Genomic DNA, 13,702 nt, shown 5'->3' with positions numbered 1-13,702 from the left:
ATCAATCATTCAACAACTGGTTACAACCATTACAAATGTGACACACAAACCTGGCTACAAGTACAACCTTTTTTTTTTATGGAAATATCAAGCATCTCCTAGCCGAGAACACGAAGCTAGCTGGGAGCTACCTAGCAAGCTGGGAGCTACCAAGCCTGGCAGACAGCTAGCTAGGAGCTACCTAGCTGGCTGAGAGCTACATACCTTGGCTGACAGCTAGCAAAGAGCTACCGAGATGGTTGACAGCGACATAGCTTGGCTCAAAGCTAGGCAGGAGCTACCTAGATAGCTGACAGCTATATAGCTTGGCTGGCAGCTATCTACTAACCGTTTGAAAGCTAAAGATCAGGCTGACAGTCGCCAGTGGCCACTCCTGCTAACCTTCTAACCCTCACTAGTCTCACTCACCTGAGTGGCTCAGTGACCAGCGCCGTACCTCTGTAGTTCCCTGGTTGACGGCTCCACCATGAGCCTTGCCGGACCACACAACCGTAACTCTCCACCACAACCGAACAAATAAAGACGCAGGAGCCAACAACGTAGTCACTAGTCACGGTTCCGAACATCGTAATGAACATAAGCTTTGTCTCAATCCGGCATAATGACTTGCATACCCTTTATGTAACGTTCGTTTTGCACTACATACTACCCAATGAAGCCAAGAGAGTGGCGTGGAGGCATCCAAAAATGTAAGAGGGAAATTACAGGGGAATAGCGGCATCTAAAGGGAAAGAGACAAATTGAAGGTTTACTTAAAAGACCCTTTGGCGGTGCCAAAGGCCAATAGGGTGGCATGGCGGCATCCAAAAAGAAAAAGAAAAAAAAAAAGGTTTAATCTAAATCCCCTTTGGAGGCTCCAAAGGCCATTACTGGGACATAGCGGCATCCAAAGAGAAAGAAAGTTAAGGTTTTTTTTTTTAAAGCCCCTTTGTGGGTGCCAAAGGCCAGCAGAGTGGCGTGGAGGCATCCAAAAATTAAGAGAGTAGCTGAAGCTTTTATTTATATCCCCTCTTGGCAGCATCCAAAATTAAAGAGGGAAATTGATGGTTTAATTGAAAGCCCCTTTGGTGGCGCAAAAGGACGTTACAGGGGCATAGCGACATCCAGAGGGAAAGAGACAAATTGAAGGATTACTTTAAACCTCCTATGGGGACACCAAAGGCCAATAGAGTGGTGTCGCGGCATCCAGAAATCAAGAGGGAAATTGAAGATTTACCTTAAAGCCCCTAACCATGGCCATTACAGTGGCTTGGCGACATCCAGAAGAAAAGAGAAAAATTGAAGGTATAATATAAATCCTCTTTGGCGGCAACAAAGGCCATTAGAGTGGCTTGGCGGCATCCAGAACAAAAGATGAAAAATGAAGAATTAATCTAAAGCTCTTTTGCGGCACCAAAGACCCCTAGAGTGGCTTGGCGTGATCCAAAAGAAAAGAGAAAAATTGAAGGTTTAACTCAAAGCCCCTTCGGCGGGAACGAAGGCCATGAGAGTGGCTTGGTGGCATCCACAATGAAAAAAAAAAATTAAGGTCTAATATAAATCCTCTTTGGCGGCACCAAAGGCCATTAGAGTGGCTTGGCAGCATCCAGAACCAAAGTGGGAAATTGAAGGTTTAATTTGAAGCCCATTCCCGAAGTCATGACACAAACTTTTCCATTTCTCGTTTGTCGTCCTAAACAAATCCACATGTGTTAAGGACGCCCTCCTCATCCTCCTCCTCCTCTTCCTCCTCGTCCTCTTCCTCCTCGTCCTCTTCCTCCTCGTCCTTTTCCTCTTCCTCCTCTTCCTCTTCTTCCTCCTCCTCCTATTTCTCCTCACTGTCGTCCCAAATAAATCCACTTGTGTTAAGGACACCCTCCTCCTCCTCCTCCTCCTCCTCCTCCTCTTCCTCCTCCTCCTCCTCCTCCTCCTCTTCCTCTTCCTCCTCCTCTTCCTCTTCCTCCTCACTGTCGTCGTAAACACATCCACTTGTGTTAAGGACACCCCCATTAAAGAGACGGATCTGCAGGTGATTATGTTCAACGCCTCAAAACTTGTGTACAAGAACGAATTAAACTAAGTCAAACCAACGACTCAAGTTGTCCTGTGAGAAGAAGACCCCTTCCCCTCCCCCAGAACGTACAGTAAATAAGGAGCGGGTTCACTCCCATATATTCCAGTTTCTTCGACAGATACGTACATTAAAGTTACATAAACTACGATTCAGACGAAGGTCAGTTCTTCATTTCCTTCCTTCCTGGGGATAAGTGTAGCTACTAACCCTCAAGAGGAAGACATAATGCAAGGGGAGCACAGCTGTTTGTCTCTGTTCTGTCTCACATTTTGTCCACAGACTAATGGAGGGATTTTGACCCAACTTGTAGGGCTATTCCTCAGGTAGGGTGGAAGACAATGCTCTACCACTACGAGAGGGGAGAAGATCAGTCACTGTCCCCATGAAACATGTCATTCTGTATTAGATATGCAGTCCAGCAGGACCATATTCTCCTCCCATCACAGGTGGCCAGAATATAGGAAACGGGAGAGAGAGAAAGAGATAGAATCACAGGGAAAGCAAAAGAGACAGTGAAGGAAAGGAGATAAATGAGAGAGAGACACACGTGCCACACACACCCCAAGGATCGAGAGAGGTGGTCTGGCCTGAACAACGCAAACGCGCCACACAGACCCCAAGGTTCGAGCAAGGTGGTCTGACCTCAACAAGACTTAAAAGACAAAGAAAAAAAAAAAAGGCAGACCACTTAGAAGACCAGCAAAGTAAAGGTTGTCACCCCACACTCCAATCTCTCCGGCAACACGCCAGACGGAAAACAAGAAACAAGAACATTACATACATCCCACAATGGCCTGGGAAGATGTAAATAAGGCAACAAACACAAGCTTCCAAAATACATGTCCACACACAGACACTACACAAAACAAACATTACATACATCCCACAATGGCCTGGGAAGATGTAAATAAGACAACAAAAACAAGTCTCCAAAATACATGTCTTCACACAGCCACTACACAAAACTTACACCATATGTACACCTATATGTACACTATATGTACACCTATATATATAGTTATATGTACAGTATATGTACGCCTATATGTACAGCTATATGTACACTATAGGTACACCCATATGTATAGCTATATGTACACTATATGTACACCTATATGTATAGCTCTATATACACGTATATGTAAACCTATATGTACTTATCAACTCTCTCTCATAACTTACCTTCAGCTGTCGAGCCTCATCTTCTACTCCTCCCCCTCACACTTCTCTGTTAAAAAGAGAAAATACATTGGTTACCCATCATATCATCCACATACATATCAGACAACGTCCCTACATATCACATGGTCATCCACATACTTATCACGTGGTCATCCACATACATATCACTCAACGTGCGGACATATCACGTGGTCATCTACATACATATCACATAACGTCTCTCTCTCTCTCTCTCTCTCTCTCCTAAACCTGCCCCGCCATCTGCCTCCTGCTGAGTGAGAGCGCCAGATATTCCTACCAGTATCATTCCTCCTCAGTACAATAATAAGTTGCCACTTTGATCACCAGCCACAGTGGACTGGAGGAAGAACCTAGCATGATGACCACAGACCAAGACTAACAGCCCAACACTGACACACAAGCTTAGGCTCTTCTGCACGGCACAAGATAAACAAACCTGGCCAGCCACCCAGCCAACCTAGCATGATGTCCACAGACCAAGACTAATAGCCCAACACTGACACACAAGTTTAGGCTCTTCTGCAAGGCACAGATAAACAAACCTGGCCAGCCACCCAGCCAGCCACCCAGCCAGCCTAGCATGATAACCACAGACTAAGACTAATAGCCCAACACTGACACACAGGTTTAGGCTCTTCTGCACGGCACAAGATAAACAAACCTGGCCAGCCAGCCAGCCAGCCACCCAGCCACCCAAGCAGCCAGCCAGCCAGCCACCCACCCAACCAGCCACCCAGCCAACCACCCAGCCTAGCATGATGACCACAGACCAAGACTAATAGCTCAACACTGACAAACAAGCTTAGGCTCTCCTGCACGGCACATGATAAAGAAACCTGGCCAGCCAGCCAGCCAGCCAGTCACCCAGCCAGCCACACAGCCAGCCACACAGCCAGGAGGGCATCCAACCAACCAGCCAGCCAGCCAGCCAGCAAGCCAGCCAGGCACCCAGCTAGCCAGGCAGCCAGCCACACAGCCTAGCAGCCTAGTCCTCCAGTCATGACTAAGTCATTCCTATCTCTTTCATGACAAAGTAATCCTAACTAAGTCATTCTGGTCTCTTTCACGACTAAGTAATTTTGACTAGGTTAATCTCATCTCTTTCATGATTAAGTTATTCTGACTACGTCATTCTGGTTTCTCATAACAAGTCATTCCGACTAAGTCATTCTGGTATCTTTCATAACTAAGTCATTCTGAGTAAGTCATTCTAGTCTCATTCATAAGTCACTGAATAAGTCATTCTGGTCTCTTTCATGACTAAGTCATTCTAGTCTCTTTCATGACTAAGTCATTCTGGTTTCTTTCATGACTAAGTTATTCTGACTGAGTCATTCTCGTCTCTTTCATGACTAAGCCAATATGACTCAGTTATTCTAGTCTCTTTCATGACTAAGTCATTCTGACTAGGTCATTCTCGTCTCTTTCATGACTAAGTCATTCTGACTAAGTCATCCTGGTCTCTTTCATGATTAAGGCATACTAACTAAGTCACTCTGGTCTCTTTCACGACTAACTCAATCTGACTAAGTCATTCTGGACTCTTACACGATTAAGTAATTCCTACTAAGTCATTCTGGTCTCTTTCGTGACTAAGTCATTTTGGTTTCTTTCATGACTAAATCATTCTGACTAAGTCGTTCTGGTCTCTTGCATGACGAATTCATTCTAACTTAGTCATTCTGGTCTATCCTATGCCTAAGTCATTCCTACTAAGTCATTCTGGTCTCTTTCATGACTAAATCATCTAACTATGTCATTCTGTTTTTTTACATAAGTCATCCTGACTAAGTCATTCTGGTCTCTTTCTTAACAAACTCATTCTGACTATGTCATTTTCGTATCTTTCATGATGAAGTTATTCTCACTAAGTCATTTTGGTCTCTTACATAACTATGTCATTCTTACTAAGTCATTCTGGTCTCTTTCTTGACAAAGCCATTCTTACTAGGTCATTCTAGTCTCTTTCTTGACAAACTCATTCTAAGTCATTCTGGTGTCTTTCATGACTAAGACATACTGACTAAGTCATTCTGTTCCTCCATTCATGATTAAGTCATTATCGTCTCCTTCATGACTAAGTCATTCTGTTCCTCCATTCATGATTAAGTCATTATCATCTCCTTCATGTCTAAGTCATTCTGTTCCTCCATTCATGACTAAGCTATTCTGAATTAGTCATTCCGGTCTTTTTCATGAGAAAGTCATCCTGAATAAGTATTCTGGTCTCTTCCATGTCTAAGTCAATCTGACTAAATCATTTTGGTCTATTTCATGACTAAATAATTCTGACTAATGCATTCTGGTCTCTTTCATGCATAAGTCATTCTGACTAAGCCATTCTGGTGTCTTTCAAGACTAAGTCATGCTGACTTAGTCATTCTGGTCTCTTTCATGATTAGGTTAATCTGACTAGGTCCTTTTGGTCTCTTACATGACTAAGTCATCCATGACTAAGTTATTCTGAATAAGTCATTCTAATCTCTTTCATGATTAAGTAATCCTGACGAAGTCATTCTGGTCTCTTTCCTGACTAAGTCATGTGACTAAGTCATTCCCGACTTTTCATGAATAATTCATTTCGAATAAGTCATTCGGGCCTCTTTCATGTCAAGGTCATTCTGACAAAAGTTATTCTGGTCTACCATTCATGACTAAGTCATTCTGAATAAGTCAATCCGGTCTTTTTCGTGACTAAGTCATTCTGACTAAGTTATTCTGGTCTCTTTCATGACAAAGTCATCCTGACTAATTCATTCTGGTCTCTTTCATGATGAAGATAATCTGACTAAGTCATTTTGGTCTCTTACTAAGTCATTCTGGTCTGTTTCATGACTAAGTAATCTAACTATGTCATTCTGGTCTCTTTCATGACAAAATAATTCTAAGTCATTCTTGTGTCTTTCATGACTAAGTCATTCCGACTTAGTCATTCTGGACTCTTTCATGAGTAAGTCATCTGACTAAGTCATTCTGGTCTTTATCATGACTAAGTCATTCTGAGAAAGTCACTCTGGTCGCTTTCATGACTATGTCAATCTGACTAAGTCATTCTGGTCTCTTTCATGACTAAGTCATTCTAGTCTCTTTCATGACTAAGTCATTCTGGTTTCTTTTATGACTAAGTTAATTCTGACTGAGTCATTCTCGTCTCTTTCATGACTAAGCCAATCTGACTCAGTTATTCTGGTCTCTTTCATGACTAAGTAATTCTGACTAGGTCATTCTGATCTCTTTCATGAATAAGTCATTCTGACTAAGTCATCCTGGCCTCTTTCATGATTAAGGCATAATAACTAAGTCATTCTGGTCTCTTTCACGACTAAGTCAATCTGACTAAGTCATTCTAGACTCTTACATGATTCAGTAATTCCTACTAAGTCATTTTGGTCTCTTTCATGACTAAGTCATTCTGACTAAGTCGTTCTGGTATCTTGCATGACGAATTCATTCGAACTAAGTCATTCTGGTATCTCTCATGCCTAAGTCATCTGTCTAAGTCTATTCTGGTCTCTCATGAAGTCATCTACAAGTCACTCCGTTCCTCCATGCAAGACTAACTTACTCTGGTATCTTTCATTACTAAGTCATTCTGGTCTCTTTCCTGACTAATTCAATCTGACTAAGTCGTTCTGGTCCTCCATTCATGACTGTCATTCTGACTAGGTCATCTGGTCTCTTTCATGACTAGGTCATTCTGAATAAGTGATTCTGACTAAGTCATTCTGGTCCTCCATTCATGACTGTCATTCTGTTCGCTTTCATGACTAAGTCATCCTGACTAAGTCATTCTGGTCTCTTTCATGAATAAGTCATTCTAAGTCCTTTTCGTCTCTTTCATGACTAAGTCATTTTTACAAAATCATTCTGGAGTCTTTCAAGACTGAGTCATTCTGACTAAGTCATTCTGGTCTCTTTCATGACTAAGTTATTGTGACTAAGTCATTCTGGTGTCCTTCATGTTTAACTCAATCTGACTATGTCATTCTCGTCCTCCATTCATGACTAAGTATTCTGACTAAGTCGTTCTGGTCTCTTTCATGATTAAGTCATTCTGAATAAGTCATTTCGGTCTCTTATATGACTAATTCATTCCTACTCAGTCATTCTGGTTTCTTTGATTAATAAATCATCTGACTAGCTCATTCTGGTCTCTATAATTAGTAAGTCATTTTTGTGTCTTTCATGATTAAGTGATTCTTAATAAGTCATTCTCATCTGTTTCATAAGTAAGTCATTCACACTAAGTCATTCTGTTCTCTTCCATGACTAAGTTATTCTGAATAAGTCAATGTAGTGTCTCTCATGGCTAAGTCATTCCCACTGAGTCATTCTTGTCTTTTTCATGATTAACTAATTCTGACGAAGTCATTCTGGTCTCTTTCATGATAAAGTCAATCTGACTAAGTCATTTTGGTGTCTTTCATGACTAAGTCAAACTGACTTAGTCAATCTGTTCTTCCATTCATGACTAAGTCAATCTGACTTGGTCATTCTGGTGTCTCTCATGAGGAAGTCATCCTGACTAAGTCATTCTGGTCTCTTTCATGACTAAGTCAATCTGACTAAATCATTTTGGTCTCTTTCATGGCAAAGTCATCCTAACTAATTGATTCTGGTCTCTTTCATGATTAAGATAATCTAAGTCATTTTGGTCTCTTACATGACTAATTCACTCCTACTAAGTGATTCTGGTCTCTCTCATGACTAAGTCATCTAACTATGTCATTCTGGTCTCTCTCATTACTAAATAATTCTTACTAAGACATTCTGGTGTCTTTTGTGACTAAGTCATTACGACTAAGTCATTCTGGTGTCTTTTGTGACTAAGTCATTACGACTAAGTCATTCTGGTCTCTTTCATGCGTAAGTCATCTGCCTAAGTCATTCTGGTCTGTATCATAACTAAGTCTTTCTGACAAAGTCATTCTGGTGTCTTTCATGACTAAGTAATTCTGAATAAGTCATTCTAGTCTCCTTTATGACTATTTCATTAAGACTAAGTCATTTTGGGCTCTTTCATGACTAAGTCATCTGATTAAGTCATTCTGGTATCTTTCATGACTATGTCAATATGACTAAGTCATTCTGGTCTCTTTGATAACAAAGTCATCCTGACTAATTCATTCTGGTTTTTTTCATGATTAAGATAATCTGACTAAGTAATTTTAGCCTCTTACAAAACTAATTCACTACTACTAAGTTATTTGGTCTCTTTAATGACTAAGTCATCTATGTCATTCTGGTTTCTTTCATGACTAAGTCATTCCTACTAAGTCATTCTGGTCTCTTTCATGACTAAATAATCTAACTATGTCATTCTGGTTTTTTTCATGACCAAATCATCCTGACTAAGTCATTCTGGTCTCTTTCTTAACAAACTCATTCTGACTATGTCATTCTCGTGTCTTTCATGATGAAGTTATTCTCACTAAGTCATTTTGGTCTCTTACATAACTATGTCATTCCTACTAAGTCATTCTGGTCTCTTTCTTGGCAAAGACATTCTTACTAGGTCATTCTGGTCTCTTTCTTGACAAACTCATTCCAAGTCATTCTGGTGTCTTTCATGACTAAGGCATACTGACTAAGTCATTCTCTTCCTCCATTCATGATTAATTCATTATCGTCTCCTTCAAGACTAAGTCATTCTGTTCCTCCATTCATGACTAAGCTATTCTGAATTAGTCATTCTGGTCTTTTTCATGAGAAAGTCATCCTGAATAAGTCTTCTGGTCTCTTCCATGTCTAAGTCAATCTGACTAAATCATTTTGGTCTCTTTCATGAATAAATAATTCTGACTAATGCATTCTGGTCTCTTTCATGCATAAGTCATTCTGAGTATGCCATTCTGGTGTCTTTCAAGATTAAGTCATCCTGACTTAGTCATTCTGGTCTCTTTCATGATTAAGTTAATCTGACTAGGTCCTTTTGGTCTCTTACATGACTAAGTCATTCCTACTAAGTCAATTCTCGTCTCTTTCTTGACTAAGTCATTCTGACTAAGTCATTCTAGTCTCTTTCTTGACAAATTCATTCTGACTATGTCATTCTGGTGTCTTTCATGAGTAAGTCATTCTGACTAAGTCATTCTCTTCCTCCATTAATGACTAAGTCATTCTTACTAAATCATTCTCGTCTCCTTCATGACTAAGTCATTCTGCTCCTCCATTCATGACTAAGTCATGCTGAATAAGGCATTTTCTTCTCCTTCACGACCAAGTCATTTTGATTTAGTCATTATGGTGTCTTTTACGACTACGTCATTCTGCGTAATTCATTCTGGTCTCTTTCATGGCTAAGTAATGAATAAGTCATTCTGGTCTCTTTCAAGACAAAGTCATTCTGACGAAGTCACTCTAGTCTCTTTCATGACTAAGTCATCCCGACTAAGTCATTCTGGTCTCTTTCATGATGAAGTCATTCTGAAAAAGTCATTTCGGTCTCTTATATGACTAATTCATTCCTACTCAGTCATTCTGGTTTCTTTGATTACTAAATCAATCTGACTAGCTCATTCTGGTCTCTATAATTAGTGGGTCATTTTTGTGTCTTTCATGATTAAGGGATTCTAAATAAGTCATTCTCATCTCTTTCATAAGTAAGTCATTCACACTAAGTCATTCTGGTCTCTTCCATGACTAAGTTATTCCGAATAAGTCATTGTAGTCTCTCTCATGACTAAGTCATTCCCACTAAGTCATTCTTGTCTTTTTCATGATAAACTAATCCTGACGAAGTCATTCTGGTCTCCTTCATAATAAAGTCAATCTGACTAAGTCATTTTGGTCTTTTACGTGACTTAGTCATTCCTACTAAGTCATTCTGGTCTCTTTCTTGTCTAAGTCAACCTGATTAAATCATTATGGTCTCTTTCTTGAGAAACTCATTTTGACTAAGGTCTCTTTAATGAATAAGTCATTTTGACGAAGTCATTCTGGTCTCTTTGATGACTAAGTCATTCCTATTAAGTCATTCTGGTCTAATTGATTACTAAATCATTCTGGTCCCTTTCATTAGTAAGTCATTCTGGTTACTTTCATGAATAAGTGATTCTAAATAAATCATTCTGGTCTTTTTCATAAGTAAGTCATTCACACTAAGTCATTCTGGTCTCTTCCATGACTAAGTTATTCAGAATAAGTTATTCTAGTCTCTTTCATGATTAAGTATTCCTGACGAAGTCATTCTGGTCTCTTTCCTGACTAAGTCATGTGACTAAGTCATTCATGATTTTTCATGAATAAGTCATTTCGACTAAGTCATTCTGGCCTCTTTCATGTCAAGGTTATTCTGAAAAAAGTTATTCTGGTCTACTATTCATGACTAAGTCATTCTGAATAAGTTAATCCGGTCTTTTTCGTGACTAAGTCATTCTGATTAAGTTATTCTGGTCTCTTTCAAGACAAAGTCATCCTGACTAATTCATTCTGGTCTCTCTCATGATGAAGATAATCTAAGTCATTTTGGTCTCTTACATGACTATCTCACTCTTACTAAGTCATTCTGGTCTCTTTCATCACTAAGTCATCTAACTATGTCATTCTGGTCTCTTTCATCACAAAATAATTCTAAGTCATTCTGGTGTCTTTCATGACTAAGTCATTCCGACTAAGTCATTCTTGTCTTCATCATGACTAAGTCATTCTGAGAAAGTTATTCTTGTCGCTTTCATGACTAAGTCATTCTCACTAAGTCATTATAGTGTCCTTTATGACTATATCATTAAGACTACGTCATTTTTGTCTCTGTCAAGACTAAGTCATCTGACTAAGTCATTTAGGTATCTTTCATGACTAAGTCATTCCGAATAAGTCATTGTGATCCCTTTCATGACTAAGTTATTTGACTAAGTCATTTTGGTTCTCCATTCATAACTACGTTTTTATGAATAAGTCAATCTGGTCTATTTCATGACTAAGTCATTGTGATTAAGTCTTCTGGTCTGTTTCATGACTAAGTAATTCTGACTAGATCATTGTGGTCTCTTTCATCACTAAATAATCCTGACTAAGTCATCCTGGTGTCTTTCATGACTAAGTCATCCTGACTTAGTCATTGTGACCTCTTTCATGACTAAGTCGTCCTGACTAGGTCATTCTGGTCTATTTCATGATTAAGACAATCTGACTAAGTCATTTTGGTCTCTTACATGACTAAGCCATTACTACTAAGTCATTCTGGTCTCTTTCATGACTATGTCATCTAACTATGTCATTCTTGTATCTTTCATGACTCTCATTCGGACAAAGTCATTCTAGTCTCTTTCATGACTAAATCATCCTGACTTAGTCATTCTGGTCTCTTTAAAGATGAAGTTAATCTGACTAAGTCATTTTGGTCTCGTACATGACTAAATCATTCCTACTAAGTCATTCTGGTCTCTCTCTTGACGAAGTCATTCTTACTAAGTCATTCTGGTCTCTTTCTTGAAAATGTCATTCTGACTAAGTCATGGTCTCTTTCTCGACTAAATCATTATTACTAAGTCATTATCGTCTCCTTCATGGCTAAATCATTCTGTTCCTCTATTCATGACTAAGTCATTCTGATTAAGTCATTCTTGTCCCTTTCATGACTAAGTCCTTTTGACTAAGTCATTCTGGTCCTCCATTCATCACTAAGTTATTCTAAATAAGTCAATCTGGTCTTTTTCATGACTAAGTCATCCTGACTAAGTCTTCTGGTCTCTTCCATGACTAAGTCAATCTGACTAAATCATTTTGGTCTCTTTCATGAGTAAATAATACTAAGTTATTCTGATCTCCCTCATTCATAAGTCATTCTGACTAAGTCATTCTGTTGTCTTTCATGACTAAGTCATCCTGACTTAGTCATTCTGGTCTCTTTCATGATCAAGTTAATCTGACAAAGTCATTTTGGTCTCTTGCACGACTAAGTCATTCCTACTAAGTCATTCTCGTCTCTTTCTTGAATAAGTCATTCTGACTAAGTCATTCTGGTCTTTTTCTTGACAAACTTATTCTGACAATGTCATTCTGGTGTCTTTCATGATTAAGTCAATCTGACTAAGAAATTCTCTTCTTCCATTCATGACTAAGTAATTCTGACTAAGTCATTCTCGTCTCCTTCATGACTATGTCATTCTGTTCCTCCATTCATGACTAAGTCATTGTGACTAAGTCAATCTGGTCTCTTTCATGACTAAGTCAATCTGACTAAGTCATTCTGGTCTCTTGCATGACTAAGTCATCCTGACAAAATCATTCTGGTCTCTTTCATGATTAAGATAATCTGACTAAGTCATTTTGGTCTCTTACACGACTAAGTCATTCCTACGAAGTCATTCTGGTCTCTTTCATGACTAAGTCATCTAACTATGTCATTCTGGCCTCTTTCTTGACTAAATCATTCTGACTAAGTCATTCTGGTCTCTTTCATGACTAAGTCATTACGACTAAGTCATTCTCGTCCCTTTCATGAATAAGTCATCTGACTAAGTCATTCTTGTTTGTATCATGACTAAGTCAATCTGACAAAATCATTTTGATGTCTTTCATGACTGTCATACCGACTGAGTCATTCTTGTGTCTTTCCTGACTAGGTCATTTTGACTAAGTCATTCTGGTCTCTTTCATGACTAAGTCAATCTGACCAAGTAATTCTGGTCTCTTTCATGACTAAGTTACCCATAATAAGTCATTCTGGTCTCTTTCATAATTAAATTATTCTGACTAAGCCAATTTGGTCTCTTACATGACTAAGTCATTACTACTACATCATCCTGGTCTCTTTCATGACTAAGTAATTCTGAATAAGTAATTCTGGTCTCTTTTATGAATAAGTCAATTTGACAAGGTCATTTTGGTGTCTTTCATGCTAAGACATAATGACTAAGTCATTTTGTTCCTCCATTTATGACTAAGTCATTCTGACTGAGTCATTCTGAGTAAGTCATTCTGGTCTTTTTCATGACTAAGTCTTTTTGACTAAGTAATTCTGGTCTCTTTCATAACTAAGTCCATCTGACTAAGTCTTCTGGTCTCTTTCCTGACTAAGTCATTCCGACTATGTCATTCTGGTTTCTTCCATTACTAGGTAGTTCTAAATAAGCCATTTTTATCTCTTTCATGAATAAGTCATTCCGACTAGGTCTATCTGACCTCTTTCGTGACTAAGCTTTCTGACTGAATCATTCAAGTCCCTTTCATGACTAAGCTATGCTGACTAAGTCATTCTTGTCTCTTTCATGTGTAGGTCATACTGACCAATTCATTCAGGTCTCTTTCATGACTAAGCCATCTCACAAAGTCATTCTGGTCTGCTTCATAAGTAAGTCATTTCGACTGAGTCATTATGGTCTCTCATGACTAAGTCATTCTGGTCCTCCATTCATAACTAAGTCATTCTGAATAAGTCAATTTCGTCTTTTTTCATAACTAAGTCATTGTTATTAAGTCATTCTGGTCTCTTTCATGACTAAG

The 13,702-nt window shown here is 39.1% G+C and overlaps 1 protein-coding gene and 1 long non-coding RNA gene across 9 annotated transcripts in view; one reads left to right on the top strand and one right to left on the bottom strand.

Moving 5' to 3' along the window:
• Positions 1-13,702, top strand: part of LOC139767396 (uncharacterized) — an 800,841-nt gene that overhangs the window by 425,407 nt on the left and 361,732 nt on the right. The gene's annotated exons all lie outside the window — the stretch shown is intronic.
• The window catches only part of LOC139767399 (uncharacterized), a 481,123-nt gene that overhangs the window by 299,092 nt on the left and 168,329 nt on the right, over positions 1-13,702 (bottom strand). The gene's annotated exons all lie outside the window — the stretch shown is intronic.

This window comes from Panulirus ornatus, chromosome 61 (assembly GCF_036320965.1).
Source record: "Panulirus ornatus isolate Po-2019 chromosome 61, ASM3632096v1, whole genome shotgun sequence".
NCBI lineage: Eukaryota > Metazoa > Arthropoda > Malacostraca > Decapoda > Palinuridae > Panulirus > Panulirus ornatus.
Note: the sequence above shows the minus strand (reverse complement) of the source record. Positions and strands in the feature narration are given on the sequence as shown.